At 34.7% G+C, this 24019-nt stretch overlaps 1 protein-coding gene across 1 annotated transcript in view; it reads right to left on the minus strand.

Annotated features, from left to right (window-relative positions):
• The window catches only part of LOC108607582 (protein bunched, class 2/F/G isoform), a 77244-nt gene that overhangs the window by 36930 nt on the left and 16295 nt on the right, over positions 1-24019 (minus strand).

A 24019-nucleotide genomic window follows, 5' to 3' on the forward strand; every position in this document is an offset into this window, starting at 1 on the left:
AGTATTCATAAAACAAATGTTGTTAACTTAAACTGCTACAGACAGCAAACTTAAGTATTCAATGCTTTTTTATTGACTCAGGCACCAGCAATTAAGCATGGAAAATTGCTGCATTGCTGCTGTGGCGCCCTGTTTATATTAATAAACATAAAGGAAGTATTCATATGAAGCGTTAAATTATATGCAGAGCTAACAACGACGAACGCGCTACAAGCATTGTTAAAAGTGAAATAACAAATATAATTCCAAAGAATATATTATATGTGCCTCAGCAACAGCAAGCCCGCAGCATGCTGATCTATAGTAGGCCAAAGGACGAACATGCAACGTAAAAAGGCATTACATTGTGCCAGCAAAACAAAGCAGCAGCAGCTCAGCAGCAGTGGCAAATAAAAAAATAACTAAATGGCAGCAGAAAAAATTTCGTTGTAGCACAACCTTGACCTGAATGCGCTGCTAGCGTAGGAGCGTACACACACAAACACATGTGTTTGTGTGTGTGTCTGTTATTTGAGTTGAGCTACAAAAGACTGAGAGCTATAAACATATTTATGTAGCTGCAATTGCAATTTGTCTGTATATGTTAACAACTGTATTGTGTTTTATTTTTTGAGCAAACATGAGATAAACTACGTCACGTGCTGTAATTTGATGCTAGCGATAGCGATAGTCTCGCTATGAAGAGTTTATGCAGTCAAGGACGTGGTTAAGTTGCTTATTTTATGGCTCAATTTTATGCAAACTTTTTGCAATCAATGCTGCTGTACATCAAATATTAATGTCTGCTGCTTGCGCATTTTGTTGCGGCAAACACTGCGTATGTGTAATAAATAAACAAGTATCTAAGGCTTTTGAAATATTTCAATAGAATTTTAAGCAGAGAACAGCAGCTTTGTTGTCTGCAAAGAGTAAAAGTAAAACTGAATTTTTACAATATACAGTACAACGTTGCGTATGTGTATTATATAGAATTGTAAGCCAAATTTCCTAAGAAATGTAATGAATAAATTTGCCGCTATTCATTCGCTAGCTTTATTAGAAATCCATGTTAACTCTGCGTATGCGTAATATAAACAAGTAACTAGGGCAATTATTTTATGCATATTTCAGCAGAACTATGTGAAGCGAACTACAAAGAGTAAAAGTAATGTTTTTTTTAAATAAACTAAATACACTTTCCATTTATTTCCAAGAAGACTTTATAAAAATCCCTAAATTAATTGCTTTCGGGATAACGCTGCGTATGTGCAATAAATAAACACGTATCAATGTCTGTTTGTGGAAGCTAGTTCAATTATTTTATGTAATTCAATAGAACTTTAAAGCAATTAATTATTCTATATTTTAAATAAACGAATTCTCTTTAAGAACTTGCTATTAATTTCACAATAAATACAATTATTAATAGCTTTGCACTTTGTGCTCAGGCTCACGCTGCGTATGTGCAACATGCAACGTTTTGATTAATTCGCATAAACTTTCAGCTATTGCTTGCATGCAATCTTTATCTGTCAATAAAATCTGACGTATCTCTCTAATAATAATTCTCCACATCCCCCGGCAATTTAAACCGCTTTGTTAAACAAGTTAATTAAACAAAAGTTAAGAAAGTGACGATCAGCGCGACTGGCGTTTGAATAATAAAGTATAAACAAAAAAAAAGAAAAGACTGCGCTGCATTAGATTAAGCATAGAATGGACAAGCTGCAACAACAAATAAACAATAAAAACTCCCAGAATTTGCAAACCAGTTGGAACAGTTCTGGTCAGCATAATCTTCAGCAAAATTTTTCCTTTTCAAATAAACAACAAACAACAAATTTTTTCATCTTTTAATCACCAAAAGAAATAAAGCTATCTGGTCCACTAGTAGCATTATAGCAAAATGGATTGCCGCTTATCTGTAGCATAAAATATGCTTGGATGAAGCAAAAGGAAAGAAAGTCATTGTTTATTTTATTTTATTTTTATTTTTTCTTGGAGTGTGTGCGTGTTTTGAGCTGCTTGGGGTTGAGGTCATGCACACATTTTGGTCAGAGAGCTATAAAAATATTGCGTATACGCAACGTTGACGACGCCAATGCGGCTGTGTGCCAAGCCAAACAAAGTGTAGAAGAAAATGCCACAATAGGGCAAACATTGAATGAATGAATGAGAAACTTTCAAGTGAGCATTGCGTAATCGCAACGAAGCCATCAAAGCTAATGATGATGTTGTCTTATCTGCATGCTTAGTACAGCTAAAAGGCTAGGCAAAGAACGAATGCTAAATACGCTACAATTAAGCTGAGACGTTGAAGCAATGGCCATGGCGATTTACCTGCCTCAAGTTCAAAGCTAAGTTATTGGAAAAGCAATTTGCGCGTAGGCGTTGCTTCATTGTTTTATATATCAATTGATTCGACCACCCCCCAAGGCTCTGTTAAGGACACTTGGCATGGCATTGTTTGCCTTTTGGGTAAAAGGCTATACAACTCAAGGCTCTCAGGCTTTAATGTTGTGGGTGCTTGGCAAGGCAAAGAGCCAAGACGACGCTCCAAATAAAGCAAAGCACATGCGGCTAAGGCAAATAATTGTGCTTAGGGGTAGTTTTTATGCTAAAAGCAAAAATTGTTGTGTTTATTTTTGTGCCTTTCTAGGCTATAAATATAATTTATTATGTATTTTCAATTAATGGCGCTTAACCTTGCTTGTGATATAATATTTGACATTCAAGGCAAGGACTCGCACACGAAACGCACAGAGCTGCGCAGGCGTAGCCTTGAGAAGTCCTTAAACACACACACAGTACTAAGCTAAGCCTATATCTAATTATTAGTGAATTTGCTAGTATTAAATGTATGGCTGTGACTTGTGTATGTTAAACATAAAATGAATCTTTTAACAATTTTTTTAAAACACAAACAATGAACGTCTAAAATTTTGTATGCAATTTAAATCGACACATTACCTTTTAATAAATATATTTCCGTTATTAAAAGCAATTTCAAGATTGTTTTTGTTTTCCATGAATGAAACTTTAATTTTGTTGTTGTATGTGTGTGTGAGGAGAGACGACTCCACACACGACAGTAACAACGACTAGTGACAACAACAACGACGACGACGACGACGACGGCGGCAACGAACCGACGAACAAGAAATAGGCGCGAAATTCTAGATACGAATAACACGCATATATAGGCAAGCAAATGCTTGTAACTATACAGATGTAAAACGTGCTGGCGTTCGAAAGGGGGTGGGGGGTCGGTTGCTTGCTGCTTGTGGCACGCACACGTTTAATTACACACACACACACTGTTAACTGGGAGAGCGTGTATTTGTAGCAGAGAGCAGCAAGCGCAGCGTTGTGTGTGGGGTTTGAAAATTTTTTTTTATATATTTTTGACTAGTCGTCGCTGCGCGCTGTTTGCCTTTTTGCTTATAAACAACACACAGAATTTGATTTCTTGCTGCTTTTTATATAACTTTGCTTTATTTGAATTTGCACTGTGTGGGGCACTGCTTTCTATTTTGTTGAAACTACGTTGCACACTTGCGTTGGTTCAACGCGACGACGACCGACTGACGATGGACTGGCGACGACAACTTCCGCATTTGCCACACAACACTCTTCAAAAGAGACGCGATAAGATTTTATTTTTTTTTATAGTATATTTTTGTATTTGATACACATAAATTTTGTTATATCTACAGTTAGCAAATTTATTGTGCTATATTCATATATTTATTATATTATTTGGTTGCTTTAAATGCAATTGAATGTTGCGTGTGTATTTTTGTGTGTTGATTGTTGGTTGGTTAGAAAAGAAGCCAAAGTGTAGATTGACAGCCTCGCAAGCGAGCGAAGCACTCTGAGGGTAGCAACGTTATTTTCATTTTTTTTTTTAGTTCTGCTTTTTGGCGCGTTCATCGCCACAGCACACACAACATGCAGATGAGAGCGAGTGCGCGCTCTCTCTCTCTCTCTCTTTTGCCTTTCTCTCGCTCACGTGGTAAAGTTAAGCAGCACACAGCGAAATGAACTTGCAGCGAGAGAGTGTGCGAGCGAGCGAACGAGAGCGCGCGTTGTGTTTTTATGCTGCAATTCGCTCGCTAAGTGGCAACTGTGGGTGGCTGAAAATAACGGATGCGCCGACACTCACCCTGCTGCTTTATCTAATTAGTCAATGCTCCAACCATTTGGTTGCGCGCTCTTTGCTGTATACATACATAAATATAGACAACTCTCTCTCTCTCTCGCTCTCTCTCTTTCGACTATAAAGTGTAGCAGGTGTGCTGCTGCGCTCTCTCGCTTCCTGCAAAGAGCGCCTGCGCTTAGTCTGCGCCCACTTCGCTTGCCTTTGTGTGGGGGCTGCGCTGCTGTAGTCATAACAATAGAGCTCTTGCCTTGCAGAAATGAACGCTGCCCAGCTGCAGACGCTGCCGCTGCTCGCTTCATGCTCTCTCGCACACAAATTCATTCTCGCTCTCTGACTGGCATTTCAGGTCGGGTCGCCTGCTGTCCCAATTTTTTTCTTCTTGTATATGCTACTATCTAACTAATTACAGCAATTTATAAATATTCAACAAAGCGCACAATTGTAAGGTCCTTGTGCAAGGACCTGTACATTACAGCAAAAGGAATTCCAAATATTTCAAATAGCCGTTGAAGGCTTTTTTTTATATATCAATGTCATTGGCTCGCTAGTCAAGCTAATTGCAATTGCTCAACTGTATAAAAAGGACACGTTAAGGACACTTGGCGTCTCTCGTTGAATTACATATGTGTTTTCATTGCTTTCATGCTACCAACTTTGCTGTTAACATGACCTACAAAATGCGCAAAAACATAAACAATGACTGCGCTCTTATTATTACAAACGCTTCACCAATTGATTGTCTAAAGCTTAAAGAACTTTTCGTATAGCTATATATTTTATATATATATGAAAACAATGCAGCTTTTTTGGCAACTGCTAACTGGGCGCTCAGCAGTTGCTAGTAGCTTATTTAAAATTATAGCTGCTAAAAAGCAGAAACTTTTGTCATTTAGAAATGCTTTAGCACAAAAAGCTTCACTCAATATATAGACATACATGAGTGTAACCCTCGGCAGCTACAGAAATGCGAAAAGCTGTAAAGCTTGAGAAATTCAAAAGAGCTACAAAGTCGCGCAGTTAACACTTGACAACCAGATCGGCGTTTATATATAATTGCAATGCAATTTAATAAAATAAATTGAGTCATTGAGTCTAATCTACAAGTCTAAGATTGTTAATTTATTATGCTGAACTTTGAACGTATCTGTTAACAACAAATAATTTGTTACCATTGTCTCATGAGTATTTTTAGTACAATTAAGCAATTTGAGTATTGATTGGTAAACTTTATTTATATGTGTGTGTGTGTGTGTGTCTGATAAGATTAGACTCTGTTGTCTTTTATCAAAACTGGTTGGTTGCTTGTAATTTTCCAGTTCTGTAAGAGTTCGCTGCGTTGTTGATGGAAAAATTTCAATGCGTTTGTAACAGCTTAGGTAGGTTTATTATTTGGTCTACTTTTCGACTGCTGAATCAGCAGCGTGCATTGATAACAAGTACAGTGTGTACTCAATAAGTGACACATGCAATGCAATTTTAATGTTAAATTTAATTTGATGATCTCAGCAAATGCAACACAGCTGTGTAGCTTGATAAGCCAACTACAGCAATTGCTTGATAAGCATAAGAAATTAATCAATAATGCTAGCCAAGCTCAAATTGCACAACAGCAGACAGCGAGCCATAACTTTGTATATTACGCCGCTGGGGTCAATGAAATAAAACGCAATAGCGCAGCCCTCGCACCAAAAAAAAAAAAAAGGAAAAAAAAAAGTCACTCAAAACTTAGTCAAAGTTTACTTTAGGCAGCGCAGCGAGTGCGGGAGTGAGAGTAAGAGCGTAACTAAGCAAGAGAGCGTACGTGCGTTCGTTCGTTCGATCAACAAAGGTGAGCGCCGCCATATTGGGAGAGTGAGAGCGCGAGCTTAAGCCTAACTGACTGCGACGTTGACAGCGCGACGCTGTCGCTGCTGCTGCGATTGCTGCTGCTGTTGTTGTTGTTGCTTTTGTTTGGTCTCATAACAAGGCAAAACAAAAAAAAACCGGCGAGCTGAAAAGCAGACGCTGAAAGCATTCAAAGCAATTCAGTGTGTTTGTGAACGTCGTACGTTGAGTTTTGTTGTCTGTTATGGCTAAAGCTACAACAACAACAACAAACACAACAAGCAAAGTAACGTAAACGTGAAACTAAAAGAAGTATAACTATAGTGCTAAAGTAATAACAAAAGCAGCAGCAATTTACTTAAGCATCGCAGCAGCAACAGTTGTGTGTACCAACTGAGATCAACAACAACAACAACAACAACTACAACATGTTTGAGGTTGCCTGCCTGATGTTCATTTGCCCTTGGCTCATGCTCGTCTTGCTGTTGTTCATCGCCATGACTGTTCTATAAACTGAGCGCAGCAATAAATATAACAAAAAAAAAAAAATGGGCACACTAGCCAAGAGCCCCAAAGACTTGCAACACTTTTGGCAGTGTGCCCGTTTGTTTACTTTAACACTACACATACATATACTATATTCCTTTGTGCTTTGCAACAAACTAACCCTAAAGGACGCAAATCAAAATCAACTTTGCGTTAGTTTGTAAGTTTGTGCTGAAAATGTGATTTATTGTTTAATTAATGTAAACATATGTATAATGTACTGTTTCCTAATGTTTAATTAATTAAGTGTGTTTTATTATTGTATGTAAATGCATTTGCATATAAATAAATGTTGCTAAACATTTTGTAAACAAACAAGAAATTATTAATTGGGGGTAGAAATTTAACAGCTTAAGACGCATAAACCTTCGACTTATGCAAATAATAAAATTTTTGGCTTGAAATTAAACGAATGTTGCGCTTGATTGTATTAAGCGGAAGTTGAGCCAATTTATTAGCATTGTTGTCTATAAATTTATTTAAATATGCGCCAAAGAGAACTTAATGCTTTGACATAAGTACAGTCACTAAATTGTATTAGATCAATGCTCTAACTTGTTAAGCACAGCTGCGCAAATAACTGCGCATTATGCATTAACTCACAGCCTTGCTTAATATATAAATATATTAAAGTATAGTACAATTGCTTACAATAAAGTAATCTAAATTGTCATTGAAAGTTGAGCAATTTGTATGTTTGCCAAGTTATCTATGTGCGTTATCTAATAAACGTTGATAAGCTTTTGCTTTTAGTGCAAACACAAACAATTTGGGCTGTTAGCATGGGCAACTGAACTTTGTTGCCAATACTAAGAATTGTATTTTCAGCAACGCCTACAACATTTCGTTCGTTCTAGTGAAAAGGCGAACTTGACAATATTGAAATGAAATATGTACCCACGCTGCTATTTAGCAAATAAGTTTTTAATAAAAAGCATGTCAAATACATACAAAATTTATTTATAAATATTGTGTTTGCTTACTGACTGCCCAGCGTAATTATTTTAATTTAAACAGCTGAAAGTGAAAGTTTTTTTGACACAATGTAATTGCTATTTGTTGTAATTGCTGCTGTTGCTCTTGTGCTGCTTGTTGCTGTTGTTGTTGCCTGCCCCTGGGCATTGTGTCAATGACAAAGTTAAACGAAATTGAAATAAATTATGTAAAGCCACAAACATAAAAAGAGCAGCGCAAACGAGTTTATTTAAAATTAACACTGCCCAAAAGGCAGCGCATAAAGTTTATTAAAAATCAACAGCAGCAGCAGCAGCAGCAAATTTAATTAAAAAGTCAGCATGACTGCATTTAAATATAAAAACAGTGGCCAAGTTTATTTTCGTTTGCAATTTATCAATATTGGAAAGACAAACAAAAACGTTGAGCCGAGCTTGGGATGTTGATTTTTGCATATTTCATGCACTTTTTGTGTTTGATTTAAATATTGGCAAGCAAATGTCATTGACATGTATATTGAATAAATATGCCAAGGAATAAAGCAGAGCTTAAAGCTTTGTACAACTCACGCTGCAAATATTTAAACAATGGCTAACTAAATGTTGTTAAAACAAATTAGTTTTCTTTACTAACTGACTGTAGTGGCATTGAAATTGGGTTAAATACGTTGGCTAGTTATAGTTCTCGCTGTCTTTTGTCTTTTCAGTTTGTTGACATGCAAAGCGGCAGCAAATGCATTCCAAGAACTTCAAGCGCAGCTAAAACTCGCACACATCGCGTGCCTAAGTCCGTAAGGCTAAAAGTGCAATCACCTCCGTTTTTTTTAATGGGTCAGCAGGACTAAAAAAGCAACAACGCCCATTGTTGTTGCTATAAATTTTGAATGTTTACATTTTTTTTGTGCGCTCGCTCGCTCGCTCGCTCTCTTTTCCATTTGTCGTAATGGGCACTATGAACTCGCAGTTCCGGTTGAGCAACAACCACAAACAATAACAAAAGTCGAATAGTTTTTTTTTGTATGCAAATATTTGAGACAGGCGAGCACAACAAACTGCATTGGCTACAGTTCATTGCTCTAAATTTTAAGTCAGCGCCAGTCATAACAAATCTGCAGCTAATAGATGCACGTAGCGATTCAGAATAAGAATCAAAATTGAATTGCTGCATATAGAATTTTGTATAACAAAAAGCATTGCATACTTTTAGGTTGCGACTGCAGTCACATTAAAATATTTGCTAGAATTTGCTGTCGAGCTATAATTTATTATTATTATTATTAATTTCAAGTATATTCGCTATGGCGAAGCGCTTGGCACACTTTGCCTGTCTGTCGATTATATTTATGCGCAGTCTTTTTGCTTTTTTTTCACACAATTTGTGGCATGCAATGCGCTTATAAGTTCGCACATAATTAAATGCACAACTGGGCGGCGTTGGGGGCATGAAACAGAAAGAAAGCCTAGCCATAAAATCAAATTACAGCGCAATAATTTTTACTGTTGCGGTTTGCTGCATGCAGCGCAGCGCGCACTTTGAAGTTTTGTGCCTGCAACACAGTTGCGGCCACAGAAAATTCAACTCTATGTCTATGCAATTTATGCCTAAAAATGGGCGTTTAAACTTTTCACTCAGCGTGTTGTAACTAGCTGTGGCATATGTGCAATTTAAAATGCTTTGCAAGCTTTTAACTTAAGCAGTTAAATGTAATTTAAAATTTAGCTCAGCATAAAATGCAGCTGTTTACAATGTAGCAGTCAAAGTTCTACCCGTTCAATATCTTAATTTTGTACATTTGTAAATAGTTAAGGCTCCTGTACCATATATCACAACCCAATAGATAAACGTCCGGTCATGTTCAGAAGATCCTGAACGATTCCGGCAAAAATTAAAAATAAAAAAAATAAAAATAAAAAAAAAAAAGCAGTCAATGTAGTGCAAAAAATATTCTAAAAAAATCTAACTAGCTTAAAAGTTTATTTTTTGACTATTTGTTTTAATTTTTGATTATTTTTTTTTTTTTTTTGTATTTGATTTGCAAACTTTTATATGCAGCAAAATTGCAAGTAATTGTGGTTTAATTTATTATTCAAGCTAAAATATTTAAATGCTTATAATGACTATGATTAATAATCATTAGCTTAATTAATTATGCATTTAAATTTAGCCATTTTTTTTTGCTCATTTTTAAAGCCCTAAGCGTAAAATTCTAGTTGTTAGTTTTAGCTTTAAAATTTTTGTTTAATTTTGCTGCTTAAATTTTCATTAATTCTATTGCTAGTTCTGTAAATTTCATCATTCAACTTATTGACGCCTCTGCAGCTTTCACTGCGCTTTTGTTTTTGCATTTCGCAGTGTATCAAACGGCGCAGCTATAAATTTGTTACATCAACAGCAGCGGCAGCAGGCAGCAAGACTGTTGCAACAACAATAATTGATATAAATTGCGTTGCAATTTGCTTTTACTTTTGTTTGCTGTTTCTTCTGTTGAATATTTAACGATTGAACTCGATTGCATTGCATTTCAAAAGAAATTTGTTGGCGCGCATTATGCAAAGCGTAGCAACAAAATGTTGCAACAATTGACGCTTGGCGACAAGCTGTCTGCCAATATTTGAGTTTATATTAGCCCTGGCCAACAAGTGAAACCTAAAACCATAATGAACTTAAGCGCTCTAAAAATGTTGTCAACGTTGCTGCTGCTGCTGCTGCTGGTGCCGCCTCTGCTTTTAGCTTTAGCTTTTGTTTGTGCTAACTAATGAAGCGCGCCATGTGCCAACAGCTTTGGTTTATTTTTACTGTCACTTGGGCGTGTGCGTGTGTGTGTGTGTGCCCCGTTTTGTGGCAAGGGTTATTGCTTTGCCAGCAGCTCATTAGCTTGGCCAAATAAGCGCAGCAGCAGCAAAAACAAAAGAATAATTGGCTAACATTGTATGCTTTGTATGTTTGCTCACGTGGACTGCGTTCGCATATAAAAGTAATTAAAAAAAGCAAAAATAATAAAAAGTTGTATATGCTGTGCTTATTTACTTTAGTTGTTCAGCTTTCAAACTCTAGCAAACTTAATATGAGAGCAAATCAATGCAAATTCAATTTTATATTTTATTCTTTACACTTTTGTTAGCTTTCATTTATTTTATAGAACAAATTAATGCTCAACTCAACTCAATGTAAACTGCTGTTTACTAAGTTAACCTTTAACTGCTTGCGCATTTAATTGTTGTTATATAATGTGTCATATTTTTACTGCTTATCGCTCATAAATAATACAAGCAGCTGCAATTAATAAAATTTATCTGCGTTAGCAATCAAAATGTGTAATGTCTTAAAATAAAACAAAAGGCACGCCCAGCAGCGTCACTTCAGCAGCCTAACTTTAAAGAGGGGCGATTTGTAAGTTCTGTAATGTAAAACGTTTATTTTAGCGCAGTTGCTTACAAATTGTTGAAAATTGTTGTTGAAAACTGTTGTTGAAATCTGTTGTCCCTATTTTGAGTTTCTCTGTCATCTCTAATCAAAAAAAAAAAGCCAAGTCAAGCTCCTGAAAATGCGAACAACGCAACAGATATAAATTAACTACTTTATGTGCTACGAATATAATAAATCTTGTTATTTTCATCAATTATATAAAATTGTTTTAAATTCATGAAATAAATAATTAAATTCCTGCACTAAAACTAAGCAATTATTCTATTTTTCTATGTGCTTAGGCAGCAAAATAATTTTGCTTTTAGCTAATACTTGAACCAAAATTCAATTCTAATCATTTTTGTTATAATTATTATGACAAATCGTCATAGACAATTTAAAACATAAGAAATAGTAGCGCATTTGATACGCTTTGAATTTATCTAAACTTTTTTTTTGCATTTGAACTTTTGGAACTCAGCTCGCTGTAAATTGCATGCCTGTCGGCAATTGTCAGTCGAGTTTGCCGAAACAATGAAATTGAAATGAAATTTCCCCCACAAGTCACACAAAATGAAAAAAAATTAAACGCACGTGTCGCTAGTTAGTGAAAACTGATACAAACGCCAATAGATAAATTGGGGAAGAGAGAGAGAGAGAGAGGGAGCGAGGGCGTGTCTTGACTAATCAGCTATGGGCAGAAAGTTGGCTCAGTTATTGGCAAGTTAAGTGGCAGCCATTTAAATGTAATTTGCGGCGCATTGCAATGCAAAATGCCACAGTTATATATAAAACTGTAAGCATGTGTGTGTGTGTAACAATTACAAATGCAGCTAGGGAAATAGTGAGCGAAAGAGAGCGCTATAGACTGTACCCAAGCAGACATTGTGGCGTCGCAGTTGTCAGCTTTGCGCTTTACACTGCTGACTTGTCGACATTGTTTGCTGCTATTTGTTGTTGCTATTCTAAGGCTTAATGCCAATGTAATCAGCGATCGATTAGTTGCTACGACTTCCTAGTTACGCTGACTAGCGTAGGTGAGCACTAAAATATAAAAGTTGTTTAACCAGACTGCGACTACGTCATGGTGTGAAATCTTAGCTACGACTTTGATTGATGTGCATTTAAAAAAAAAAACCCAAGCAGACATTTACTCAACTTTACTTTTGACATTTTCAAAGTTTTTTCGCTGTCTGCAAATTTTTATAATTCGATATACGCCACGCTTGTAATTTGTGCAATTTTAATTCAATTAAAACCTTGGTCCAAACATTGATTAAAATCTAACTAATTGCGCCATGACATTTAAGCGGCTTAGACTTTGATGTTGACTATAATTATTAAGTTAGACACTTTAACCTTCTTTTTGATTTGTTGCTAGTTTGCAGTAATACGCAAATTTGCTAGCGTTGAACATAATTTTCAAATACTTTAGGCTCCAACGCTAGCTGCAAATTTGATATGAAAGCAAATTGTTTGTGCACTCAAAAAAATTTTAAATTCCAGTCTTAGGCACTTACCAGACATATATAAAAAACTCAACGAAGCTCATTTTTAAATAAAATGTAAATAAATGTTACATACCTGCAAAGAAAAGAAATACATAAATAAAAATTCAAATTATATAAACATTAGTAAATGTCAATAAATGCATTAAATGTTTTAATGTTTGCATGCACATATATTAAAGCTAAGCATGCTTACAATAAATATATTTAAATGTTTAGAATGGACAACAATTTGACATGACAGCAGCAAAAGCTAAAAAATGTGGCTAAAATTGCTGCGAGTGAGAGCTGCACGCTGGCAAAAAAAAATTAACTTAAGTGTAGCAAACACTTGAGGCCTACAACAGATTTTGGCATTGATGGGCCGCCCATAGGCTTGCAAACAATGGAAAGCTTGCTGGCCAGGTCAAGAGTGCGTCCGTCCACATAAAAATAATAAATTGCGTGGCCAAGGTAAACAATTTTTTGTACATTTATTTATTTATAGTTTGTATTATTTTCTCTTTGTTTTGTCGTCAAGTGTAGTAAGTGCCCTTGTCTTGAGGCTTTAAAAACTTTGTGCGTCCAGCTGTATTTACCAATTTATAGGCATATATACATATCTATATAAACAGCTGTCAACTTGTGTTTATGCCTTAACAAAACTCTAAACATTTTATATTTTTTTATTTTTAATTTGATTAATGCACTTCACAATTTTTTTAACACTTTTATTATTTTATTTTTAAGTTTTCGTGGCGCACCTGCAGTAATATACCAGCCTCCCAGAGTTGCTGGTATGATTATAAAAATTTACATACATAAAAACTCTGACCGGCTTGATATGAAAAGCAAATAGTTAGTTTAAATAGTTAATTATTGCACTTTAAAAAAATGTTATGTAGCTGTTTAGTTTATGTTGTTAGCTTGCAGTAATAGCTAATTTACTAGAGTTGATCAGAGTTAGCATAACCACTTTAGATCAACTCTAGTAAATTTATATGAAAGCAAATGTATGATAAATTTAATTAACTTAATTAATGCACTTCACAAAAATTAACTCCACATTAATTGCAAAATATTTTAATATGTTTAAGCAAATTTTATGAATTTTAATTTTATCAGAATTTTTTCTGAATTCTTAATTTTATTAATTAATGTTGCTAGCTTGCAGTAATAGCTAATTTACTGGAGTTGATCAAAGTTAGCATAACCACTTTAGATCAACTCCAGTAAATTGAAAAAAGCAAATTGGATATAATTTGAATTAATAATGCACTTCACCAAAAAAAAACAGCAGATTAATATTTTAATAAATTGTTAAGCCATAATTATACATTTTTATTACTTAATTTAATTAGTAATTAATTGATTAATTTATGTTGTTAGCTTGCAGTAATAGCTAATTTACTAGAGTTGATCAAAGTTAGCATAACCACTTTAGATCAACTCCAGTAAATTGAAATGAAAGCAAATGTATGTTAAATTTAATTAACTTAATTAATGCACTTCACACAGATTCACACCAGACTACACCAGTTAATGATTTATTATAGATTTAAATGCTTAATTTAATTAGTAAATTAATTCTTAATTTAATTAGTAAATGAGTTCTAATTTACTTAATTTTTTATTTATGTTGTTAGCTTGCAGTAATAGCTAATTTACTAGAGTTGATCAGAGTTAGCATAACCACTTTAGATCAACTCTAGTAAATTTATATGAAAGCAAATGAATCGCGAACTTAATTAACTAAATTAATGCACTTCACAAAGATAAACACCAGCTTAATTTCAAAATATTTTAAAAAATGTTTAAGGAATTATTTAAGTTCTTAATTTTTTTTTTAGCATTTTTCTGAATTCTAAATTTAATTAATTAATGTTGCTAGCTTGCCGTAATAGCTAATTTACTAGAGTTGATCAAAGTTAGTATAACCACTTTAGATCAACTCCAGTAAATTGAAATGAGAGCAAATGGATGTTAAATTTAATGAACTTAATTAATGCACTTCACAAAAATTAACACTACATTAATTGCAAAATATTTTAATATGTTTAAAGAATTATTATGGATTTTAGTTTTTAATTTTATCAGAATTTTTTCTGAATTCTTAATTTAATTAATTAATGTTGCTAGCTTGCCGTAATAGCTAATTTACTAGAGTTGATCAAAGTTAGCATAACCACTTTAGATCAACTCCAGTAAATTGAAATGAAAGCAAATGGATGATAAATTTAATTTAATTAATGCACTTCACCAAAAAAAAACAGCAGATTAATATTTTAATAAATTGTTAAGCCATAATTATACATTTTTATTACTTAATTTAATTAGTAATTAATTGATTAATTTATGTTGTTAGCTTGCAGTAATAGCTAATTTACTAGAGTTGATCAGAGTTAGCAAAACTACTTTGGATCAACTCTAGTAAATTGATATGAAAGCAAATGGATGATAAATTTAATTAATGCACTTCACAAAAATGAACACCAGATTAATTGCAAAACACAGTCTAATTTTTATATGAAAGTTCGGGTTTCTATTGTGCCATAATATTTGCATAAACAATAGAAAGCAGCTGCTAAATAAATAAACTAAACTTATGCTTGGCCAAGCTCTTGTATTTTATTTTTTATGTTAAGAATTTTACGACAGTCATTTGGTAAAGTCTGGTCGAAGTCAAGTTTAAAAAAAAAAAAAATGGCTCAGACGTACGTTCATTACTTTTGGTCTGGGCCCAAAGAAACACTCGTAATTGTTATTTGTTATACTTGAGGTTTGTTGCTGTCTTGAGTTTTTTTTTGTTTTTTGTTGTCCATTGAATATTATTTTTGGCATGTTTTGAGGCTTGCGGCTTTTTTTGTGCTTTGTTGTGTTTTTTTGGTTGTTGTGCTTGTGTTTTTTGTGCGCTTTTGGCCAAAAATAAACGCTGACATCATCGCGGGCAGGCAAAACCAAAAGCGAAACCAACGCCAGCCAAACGACAATCGAGAGCTCACAATTTGAACAGTGGGGGCCCAAACATATTTTTTACATGCGAGTACGCGAGTGTGTGTGTGTGTGTGTGTGTGTGCGTATCTTTTGTGTTTGCGAGGCGATTAAGCAAAGGTTCTGCTGCTCTCACCCCCCAAACCACGCGACGCTGCTGACGTTTTGCTGCATAATTAAAGCTTCGAAAAAAAAAAAGGAATTGTTGTTGTTGCTGTTTGTTGGCTCAGCCTCCCCAAATGCAGTTTTTGGGAATTGTTAACCTTGAACTTGCATTTCCAGTGAGTTTGTTTCATTGGCTGCTGGGGCTGAGGCAGTTATCGCTGACATTTATGCAAAAATAAAATACAAAATAAATAATATTCTGTTGAAAATTTTGCTGCCTTGCTGATTTGGAGTGCATTCACCACGGCGCGTGTGGCAGCTAAACAAAAAAAGGGGACAGACTGTACTTTTTGTTTTAAACTTGCAGCTTAGTTTTTAAATTAAAAAAATTCTTTAGTTAGTTACAGCTCAGTTAATTTACTTAATGTAAGTTTAAACGTTTAACGCTTGTTACAAATTTGTCGCTACATAAAATTTAATAATAATTCTCACTCAATTTGTTGCGGCTAATAAAATTAAAGCTAACTCACCCCCCTACACTTTTTTTATTAACTAAAGCCATTTGCTGTTTTATCAAGTAAAAAGTTGTTGTTGTTGTTGCTGCTTCAATTATGCCTTGGGGGCAACAATTTTGCCCTTTGGAGAGCTTTCTATTGCGTCGAACTCCAAAACAAACTGCGCAGTACTCAAGCACACACACACACACACTGATACATACATATAAAAATCTATTAAATAGCTTTTTTTATTACGAATCATCATCGTCAAGGCGAGGAGTTATACAAGCCTAAATTGCTTATGACATCATCAAGTTTGGTCAGCCGCAACATCGACGCACTTTTTGCAACTCAAAGCTCAAAAGCGTCCTAAACTGAATTTTTTATGCGCTCACGCTCGCGCTCGCTCAGCTCAAACTGAATTCTTGCTGCTAAAAACGCCTTTTTTATAATTAAAATCACTGCCAAAGGGCTCTCAATGCTCTCGTGCAAATAAATTGCTTTCGAGCTGTGTTGCAAGCATAAGGATTCGCTCGCTTTGTGGCATGTTCATGATTCATGTTCATGACTTATGACGGCATCATTCATTATGTATGAGCAACAAGGCAAATTTGCAGATGTTTCTATGGAAACTATTTGAAAAATTGCAAATTGTTGTTGAAGATTAACAACAGCAGCTTATTTTACGTTTAGGTAACTGCGTCACAGTTTCAGCTGCTAAGCTGTCAAAGGCTTTAAAATATTAAAAAAAATATTCTTGGCAGTAAAAGTTTACTATCTGATGATAATATGCATTACGACAATTATAAGTTTCAGCAGCTATATTTATAAATTGTTTAAAATATAAAAATAAATATACTTGACTTTTTGCTTTGCGTAAAATTTCACAACGTTTACTAACTAATGGAAATATTTATTGTAAATCCATTACAACAATTATAGCTGTAGCTACATTTTAAATACTGCGCCATTTTCAGTTGTCAAGTTGTCAAAAATGTTTTAGATGCATTTATTGACTTTTAAAATTTAAAAAAAAATATATATATATATTTATGAACGTAAAAGTTCAGTCTGGTTGAAATATCTATCTAGCTATATCCATGTTTAGTAGCTTTACTATATATAATTTTTATATAATACAATTAAGGCAACATGTCTGGGCAATACAAAGATAATTATAGAATATTTTAAAGATAAAGCAAAAGTATTCGATGCTTCTTTAATATTTACAGCAGTTCATAAATAATAAAAGTAATTGAATACTAACAAATATACACTTAAAACATTAATCAAATAATCATATTAATTTAATGCATACTTTTTTGTTTTAATTTTAATATGCATGCCGCAATTTATTGCAATACAAAAAATACATGCCGCATGTTATGAATTGTTTAATGTTAATGAAAACAGACAACAAGACCAAATGGGGCTGAGCAACACTTGAAAATGGAGGAGAGAACTTTGACTTATGGACTTGTGCTTGCTGTTTGAGATGAGCTGAAGACAGGCAATGATTGCATTTTAGTAACATTCACATATATAGAAAACATTTTTGGGAAACACCAAATGCCAACAATAAAACCGAGTAAATGTTTTTTATTTTTTTTTGGGTGGAACCAACACCGACCTGTTGACGGCCATGACAGTGGCGCAGTCCAGCGGCGAACGTGGACGTCGATTGGCCACGTCGGGTGGCACCTGCAATCGATGAATGCCCGGGCCAAAGGACGGATCATAGCTGAACGAGATGTGAGCAGCGCCGCCGCCGCCGCCGCCGGCAACTGGTGAGCAAAGCGTGTCCGGTGAGCTGCCATAGAATGGTGAATAGGCGTGCACAAAGCCCGTGGGACTGGCACTGAATGCCATGAAGCCAACAGCGGCGGCGGCAGCAGCAGCTCCCGTGGCAGCGCCAGTGCTAAGCGAGCGTTGTGGCTGCAATTGTTGTTGTTGCAGCGATTGGTGGCGCTGTGGCAAGTAGTGATGCTGGTGATGGTTATAATGATGCTGCGGACTGTTGCCAGCGCTGCTGCTGGCGTGTGGTATGGGAATGGCACGACTAGCGGACGCTGGGGCCGTCGTCAAGCGGCTGTAAAGCGTGGGCGAGAACTGATCCGTGGCCTCCTCGGAATCCTCCTCAAGCGCATTGGGCGTGGAATACAAATCACTATCGCTGGCAGTGGCCGCTGCGCCAGGCCACAAGGACTCGTTCACGCAAAAGCTGCTGCGACCCGAGCGACTCTGATCGTAATAATAGAGATGCGGCTGCAAGCGGCGACCATCGGGGGCAAGCAGTGGCACAGAAGCGATGTGTGGATTGCTAAAGGCGCGTTTGCGACTGCCATTGGGCGTGGCACTGGCACTGGCACTGGCACTAGCGTGTGCATGAGCGTAGCTTTGGCTTTAGGTGTGTGTGTGTGTGTATGGTTTGTATAAAAGTATTGGGTGGTAAACAAAAAAAAAACAAAAGGAAAAAAGAGAAAGAGGTAGAAGCAAAAGATACATATATGTTTATTTTTTCAAAAAGAGAGCGTCCTATATAGCAATATACAAGTCAAATAATAAAATTTGTTAGAAATTTGCTTTGTGTTTCATTTGCCAATTTCAGGGATTGGGGTTGGGGTGGAGTGAGTTGTATAAATGTGAAATTGTGCCCACGTCTTTGGGTGGAATCTGTGAAGTGAGTTTTTTTTGTTTGTACAGCGGGCAAATGAGCTTGTGATCAAACGCAGCAGAACTTGTTATCGATAGTATCGATAAATACAAAACTAAGAAAATGCTAAATAGTCGTTGCTGCAAAACAACATTTTTTAATGCAAGCTTTGCATATATCGATAACATGCAACTGCATTTATCGCATTCAATACAAAATTTGCAGCTGTTGCAAGTGTAACGACTGCATTTATCGATAGCTATGTTGCATTTAAATTGCAATAGTCTTAAGTTAACGCCATAATTCATCGAAAGCTCAACAGCCTCATTTGCTTAGCATTGCCCTGCAACATGCAACAACAAATTTGTTATGCAACATTTGTGGCAACGTCTCGACGCGCTCCAGTTCTCCAGCCTAACAACAACAATAGCGAAGCTGCTGACAAATGTGGCATGCATGATGAGCTTGTTGAAAAATGCAATTTACGTTGGTGTGTGTCTGTGTCTGAAAACGAAATGAAAAGTCCAGCAACGAGTCGCAGCAAAATTTGTCAAATTCACTTTTGTATGTGCAGCAAAAAGTTGCAGCCAATTAATTTCTGTTTTTGCACTCCAAAAATAAAAACAAGCGACAACAAACTGACTGAGCAAACTGTTTCTGTTGCTGCTGCTTGTGCTGTGCGCACTTCCGCTTGGGCGCCTTTTGAAGTTGACAAATAAAAACATCTTCAATTTTCCAGTCATCTCTTTTCATCAACTTTTCCAGCGGCGCTTCTATAGCTAAATTCAATTTCAAATCTAAACACAACTGAGCACAGAGCGCAAAAGTCATAAATAAAATGCAACGAGCCTCAAAGATCTTGTGACAGCAATCAAAACAACAACAACAATAACAACAAAGTGCCAGCAGCCAAAAACTTTTCCCTCATTTGCAGTCGCAGCAGCAACAACAAAAACAACAATAATTGCACTTAGTCAACGTTATGCACATCCGGGATAAAATGCAGCAAACAGCAACAACAACAATAATAGCAACAATAGCTGACGTACTTTTTTAAGCTGGAAAACCTTAATGTGCAATTAGCTAATGAAGCGTATAAATTAATTAACTATTTTAATTTTAAAACTTAGCGCGATTTAACATTAAATTGTTAAGCTGTAATAAGCATTAAATTTAATACAACATAGTTTTAAGTAAAGTTATTAAAAGTAAATGTTAATACAAGGGTATTTAGAAAAATTGAAAATACTATTTTAGCTTTAGATATAGAATAGATTGGTAAGAACATGATTTAGGGCAAGGAATATATCGATTAAGTAAGCAAGGAAAAGTAGTAAAAGGAATTTTACACTTCAAATTATTTACTTTAAATTGCTTAAGAGCATATTTTTATTTTTATTCTTTGCTATTATAAAAACCTTTGCTATAAAAGCTGTGAAATAAATGCATACAAAAGTTTATATACTTTTAATAAATTAACTCTTTCTATTTACTATATTGCTAATGCATTTCAAAGCTTATATAAATATGTATTTATTATACAATTTTGAAACGATTTTACACTCCTTACATTATATAAGCTCAACGAATTTGAAAACTCTTTTGGTCCATGTAATTTTCCAAAGCATAAACGTGATTTTTTTATTGCTGCAGTTGCTGTTGCAAATTTAAGACATGTTGCAAAAAAACAATGCAAAAATTATGCATAGCATTTATTGTTGTTGTTGTTGTTTTAGTTGCTGCTACTGTTTAGTGTGTCGCATTGCTAGCCGAAAAAAAAACTAACAAGGAAATAAAAGTGTTTTTTGTTTTCTGTTTTTGTCTTTCTTTCCTAAACAAGCTGGAAAAATTAGGTGAATGGACTTGCCACAGCGAAAACTAACTCCTTGACTCTCTTGGCTCAAATCAGAGATTAGCGTTGAGTGGATTCAAACGCGCAACGTTTTGTTGCAGTTTTTTTTTTATCTCAACATTTTCATCGCTGGCTGCTGCTTTTACCCCAAAAATTTATATGCGCATTGTTTTTTATGTCGCTTTTCTATTTTTCTGTTGACGTAATAAGTTTTTGTTTACTTAGTTTGCAGTTTAAATTGACAGCACAATTAGCTTAAAGGGACAGCAGGACACTTGTTTTTGCATAAATAGAGTTGAAAGCAATTACATAATTCAGACCAAAGAAAGTTACAGAAAGAGCAAGAGATAGAGTGAAAGAGAGAAATAGCGATAACAACAACATCTAAGTTAGTTATATGCAGTATGAAAAGTTAGTATTTACTTACAGTATTATGATGATTGTTAAGTATTGTTCAAAATGCTTGTGAAGGGAATTTAGTTTGCCTTTTATTTTTTTAATGTGCGGATTTTTGGGAAGTTAATAAAGGTTACTTACGTACATACTTACATATAAATTTTTTTGCAAAATAATGCTGTGTATCGAATGTTTTGGGCTTACCTGCAAAATATAGAAAAGAGAGTTAGTTAGTTAATTAATTGTTAACAGAACAAGAGCGGCACAAACTTAACAGTAACAACTTTACATTGACAACTTAACAGTAACAGCTTATCGTTGAACAGCGAAGTGGTTAGGTGCCTGAACTAAGCGGTGTGAATACATAATTGAAAATATTATTGCACACAGCTAGCCAAGACACTTAAATATCGCAAACATGACACAAACCACACAACTGTTGATTCGAACTCGAACTGTGTCATTGCTAACAACCAAAGACAACTCGAACAATTATACTAATTCGAACTGGCGTGTGTCTTTGCTAAATGCTAAATGCAACTCGAACTTGTTTGTTTCAAACACTTCTGTTTTGCGACCGCTAGATGGCGGCATGTAATGTTTGTGCCTATTTCAAAATAATAGTAAATGTAATGAAATGTCTAAACAATATTTTAAGCAATAATAAATAGAAGCAATATATCAATAGGCTGTGTATTTTTCAATTTACATATAATACTATATTGCTAGCACTATTTCGTTATTGATTAAATAAATTTCTGTTTGTTGATCTACTCGTTTTAATAGAGCGGAGCAGCAACAATATCAACAACAACATTGCCACACAAAAAACCGCAACGCAATAAAAAAATGTGTTTACATTTTATTGTTGTTGTTGCTTTATTATTTATTTTTACCTTTTAAAGCAGCGCAACGAAAAATGACAACAAATACAAACATGGCGATAATGTGCAATCAATAACAACAAAGACAACAACTTGAGAAATGGCAATAGAGAAGGCAAAGTGGAAGAGGCGAAACAATAACAATGACAAATAAACAATACTCTCAAAAGAATATGCAAGTGGCAAAAGCACAGAGATAAACGAGAGAGGAAGAGAGACAAAATCAAAGCGTAAGTCATTCACGTGTGTAAAAAGTTGTAATTGATAAGAGAGAGGTAGAGAGAGCGAGAGAGAGAGAGAGAGTGAGCGAGAACGCGCAATTTAACTGTTGATCCGTGAGAGCGAGAACGCGCATTTGTTATTGTTTTGTTAGCGCTTTTTTTATTGTTTTTACTGTTGTTGTTGCAATATAATATATAAATAGCAATTTGCGCACTATTTTTAAAATGTTTTTAAACTTGTTTTTTTTTTCATTTTGTATTTGTATTTGTTTTTTTTTTGTTAACGTTGACTTGTCTTTTGGCTTTTCCGCTTTTGACCATCGCCTTGTTTTAATAGTTGTTGCTGTCAATCAATGACACACACAAACAAACAAAATGTTAAAAGAGAGCAACCGAAAGAATTCTTTTCAACATTTGGCAATGCAAAAGAGACACCTTCGTTGCAAACGAGAGTTACGCATGTATTTGCTTTGGACACACACACACACACGCACATACGTCTCGTGATATCGTCAGCGCACTTAAAGCGCCCCTGGCGCCAACGGCTAAAATGACAACATAAAATAATCAGCGCGGAAATTGAAATAAGGGGAATTATTATTTAATGCGCTTTTGTTTTATATTTTATTTTAAAACAAATGTATTTCTTATGCAATTTTGAGCTGCAAGCTACAATTAAAGCTTTAAGAAAAAAGTTGCTATAGCAACAATGTTTATATATTGCTAACACTTGATTGCTTATCGAATTTAATCAAACTGTCTAGTGCAATAATAAATCTCAGACATACTTAAGATTTTTATAAATTAAAGCGCAAACTTTTAAGCGTTAAGCTTGCTATAATTCGCAAATTAAAAAATAGTTTTGAATTTATTTGAACTATTATTGATCATGTTCTAATTTAATTATGTATGTATGTAATTATGTTATGTAATAACATAAAATAGCCATAAAATAACTAAAGACCATGCCATCATTATTTTATTATTTTGTACCTTGATACTATTTACAACTGCAGGGTATTCGCATTACCAAAGTCTAACTAGACAATTGCAATCCTCGAGTATTACTATATATATATATTTGCTTTGTAGCTATGCATTGCAGGCAAAAAGAAAACCTTCAAAATTCAAGTACACTTTAGAGCTGATATAGACCATTATATCAGTTAGCCACAATATATACAATGTCGGTACACATTTATTATGCCGGCATTCGAACACTCGTGTCAGTCGCTATAATCGATGAGACCAACGGTTATCACATAGCCCCCATTGATAACAACTTTGGTGAAAGGCGGGAAGTGAATTGTTATGAATTAACAAATTAGCTGACAAAGCCAAATTTAGTTAGAATTTTGCATTATTCATTCGTTTGCAATAAAAGGCAAATCAGGAAATCAACTTTCCAATAAGCTATTAAGAATTGCAATTGTTTTATGTCGGCTTAGATGCAAAATTTATGGCATTAATAAAAACAAAAAAAACACAAACAAAAAGGTTTTCTAAGGAAAGCGTCGTTAAACATTTTGTGTAGACTCTAAAATGATTTATGTAAAATTGCTGGCAAAAATTCGTTGTGATTTTATTTTAGAGCACGCCCTCCCCTTCGCCACCGTTTGGGGCATGTTTGGTCAAGTGCAGTGGCCAGCGCATTTGGCACTGACAAATGCAATAAACTAAGCAAAATATATACGATCAGACAGTCGAGAGATCGAGGCTGTCAAAGCAGCAAACAAAATTATTGGATGACTTAAAGATATTGTCGAAAATTTAACATAAATCAAAATAAATATTTTACAATATTTTAGTTTTAAATTTAATAATTTTATTTTAAAATATATAACTAATATACCCTTTCATATGCAGCTTCAGATTATCTATCTTGCTTATAAAGATCTCACATCAGCACAAATCCAAGCAAACAAGAAATTTGCTATTTTCTTTTAATTTTTCTCTTTGCTGAAATTTCTTTTCCGCGGCGCTTGACGTGCAACAATTTTTAGCTATTTAAATTTAATTAATTTTGCATTGCCTGACTTTTTGTTTTTATATAATGTATGGGT

The sequence above is a fragment of the Drosophila busckii genome, chromosome 2L (genome assembly GCF_011750605.1).
Source record: "Drosophila busckii strain San Diego stock center, stock number 13000-0081.31 chromosome 2L, ASM1175060v1, whole genome shotgun sequence".
NCBI lineage: Eukaryota > Metazoa > Arthropoda > Insecta > Diptera > Drosophilidae > Drosophila > Drosophila busckii.